Below are 3,329 nucleotides of genomic sequence, written 5' to 3'. Positions count from 1 at the left end.
TTTAATCTGAACTATTTGTTTATTTATGTAAGATTTAAAAGTTTTTTTTTACAAAATAAATAACTTTAAATAAGGAGGATAAAAAGTAGTATTTAAAATATTGAAAAATTTTGATCTTAGTTATTTTTATAGTTTTATGTTTTTAACTCTTTATTTTGAATAGTTTGTTTTATTACATCAGAGATTAAAAATTGCGTTTAAATGTTACATTGATTTGTAAGTTTTCTAGCTTCACTTATAAATATAAGTATTAGTTTGTTAACAATGATAAAAATAATTAGCTTGTTATTAAGTTTATTTTTTTAAATCTGTCAATTATAGTTTACAAAAAAAGTTTTAATTTAGTAAATTTATTTAGTAAAATGTTTGAAATTTGTATGTACTATTTTACTATTTTAACGAAATACTGTAATAAACATTTTTTATGTAATATAAGTAGTTATTTGTGTTGAGTATTTATTAAAATTTACAAAACTTAGTTTTTGATAAGAAAATTTTAAAGATTTTATTCACACTTAAGTACTATTATAGGAAGGTTTTTGAACGTATTTAAATACCATTTGCAACTTATTATTAATAGACTATTCATTTTGTTTTATATTCTATTACACAAAGCTTTTCAAAATTATTATAGTTTCATTGTCTATTCATGATAAGCTTAAAAAATAACTTTTAGTTATGACGTATGAATAAATTCAAATAAAGACAAAATTTAGAGATTTAGCAAGTAAAACTGAAGTAAAGGTATGCTTGTTAATAGATTGTTAATAATTTTCCTTTTCTATTTAATGCTACTTGCGTATTTAAATAAGGTCGCTCTTACTCAATCAATATTGATTCTAGGCTTTGTTTACATCGTTTGAAACTTTAAATTTAACATTATTATTAAACCGGCCTACACCAGCAAAAAAATTCTGACTACTTCTGCAACAAAAGTAAATAATGTTATTTATAAATACACCTGCTCTGCAGATCACAGCATCTCTTACATTAGAGAAACATAACGGAAAATATTCCGACGAATTACAGACCACTGCGGAACAGATAAAAACAGCGCAGCATTTGAACATATTTTTAATTGCACATCCTGTCAAAACTCTGACATTGTTCAAAATTTTAAAATTTTAAAACGATGTGAGAAAAGCGAACTTTACAGCCTGGAATCAATATTGATTGAGGAAGAGCGACCTAATTTAAATACGCAAACAGCATTAAATAGAAAAGGAAAATTATTAACAGTCTTTTAAAAAACATACCATTACTTCAGTTTTACTTGCTAAATCTCTAAATTTTGTATTTATTTAAATTTATTCTTACGTAATAATTTAAAGTTATTTTTTAAGCTGTCCACTAACCAAAATTTTTTTAAATTTCATTTTACATTTATCACTTGAGAATGAAACTCGTATATCTTTGAAAAGCTTTGTGTAAAAAAATAAAAAACAAAATGAATAATAATCTATTAAAAGTAAGTTGCAAATGGTATGTAGATTATTCACACTGTCTCTTTAAAAATTATGTTTTTTTATATATATATCTAAGTTAATTAAAATCAATATTTAGTAAAAATAATTTCACTATCTTTAAACCTTTTAGTTTTGCTTTGCAAAAGTTTTACCTCTAGTTATTTTGTGTGAAGAAATATTCTTTACGTTATAAACTCGTTAAACTTCTATAAAAAAGTGAATAAAAATTGTATTAAACCTGTTTTACTACCAGTACTTGAAAAAGCTGTCGTGTACAAAAATATATTTTACATTTTAAATACCATTATTACAGATTTGAATAGTAGGAACCGTTCAGTTCCAACCCGCGCACAAGTCCCACCCCATCTATTCCCACCCGCACAATTCCCTCCCGCACAATTCCCACCCGAATCAAATCCCACCCGATCAAATCCTACCCGATACAAATCCCATCCGAATAAATTCCCACCTGATCATTTTCAACCCAAATCAATTTCCAACCAATCATTTCCCACCCGAATCAATTCCCATCCACATAATTCTTACCCGCGCAATTCCCACTATATTAACAAACACGATTATATTTATTCTTGTGCGAGTTAAAAATTTTAATACGTTTTGAACTGACATTAAAATTTGTGTTTTTCTATTTTTTAAAATAATTTGAAATATGAAATTAGTAAGGTAAAAACGATTTTTTTATTTAAGCTAAAATTGTTACTGTTGCTTATTTTATCATGTTTTTAGTTTAATGTCAGTTTTGTTTGATGATAACTACGATAATTAAATAATTACGACTTGCGAGCAACAGAAAGTTGGTCTGTTACTTGTATAATGCTATCATTTTTACTAAAGTTTAATCCAGATCAGGTTTAAATAATAATTAAGTTTTTAGTATCGGAACAATTTTCTATCATGGAAACTAATTTATGTCCAATTAATTTTTTTTGTACGAGTTTGAACAATTGACATTGACACTTAATTATATTTTAGTTTTTTAAATTAATTACAACAACAAAATAATATAGTACTGTACAACATAGTTTTCTTTAATAAGAACTTTGGAATTTGAAAATTTAATAATGCTTATTTTATTAAACTCTAGACCTAATTTACTTTTTTTCGTTGATTTCTAGGTTTTTTTTTAGTATTTACGGCCGGCAAGGAAAATTGGCCTACTTTTTGTAAAATGCTTTACGTCTAACACAATTTAGTCCAAATCAGGTTCAAAGCAAATTCAAGTTTTTTTTTAGTATCCGAACTATTTTTTATAACAAGGTATTCTACGGTAACTAATTTATGTCCAATTAAATCTAACTTTTTAATGACCAAAGAAATTAATATAGCCCGGCATAATTTTTTTAAGTGCAATTTTTGAAAAACATTTTATTTTATTAAGCTTTATGTCTCATATGTCTTTTTGTTATGTTTTGTAATGTTTAATTTTTATTTTAGTTTCAAGTAAAAAATTTCCACAGTCTTTAATGTTGTTATTCAAACATTTATATTTTAAAAAAATATTACAATTCAGTAAAGTTTAACTTAATTCTAATGAACATCTTTTGCATAAATATTTACTCATTATGACATAACTATTTTTTACTTAAAAATTTTTGTTTATAACTAATATCTTCTACATATTTTACTAGTTTGTAGTGATTTATTCTGATGAGGGCTACACGAAATTAATAAATAAAATATTTAACTTTCAAGGTGACTAATATGCTTTTTATCTTCTTAATTAAAACTGTATTTACATTTTATTTTTTATCATTTCTTCTAAAATTATAATTGTTCTTGGAAAAAAAAAAGTCAAAAAATATCCAACTTCTTCAAGTAAGTAGCAGCTACATCATATATCTG

Source organism: Thalia democratica, chromosome 7, assembly GCF_965202585.1.
Source record: "Thalia democratica chromosome 7, ktThaDemo2.hap1.1, whole genome shotgun sequence".
Lineage (NCBI taxonomy): Eukaryota > Metazoa > Chordata > Thaliacea > Salpida > Salpidae > Thalia > Thalia democratica.
The sequence above is the reverse complement of the archived record's forward strand: the minus strand, read 5'-3'. Positions refer to the sequence as shown.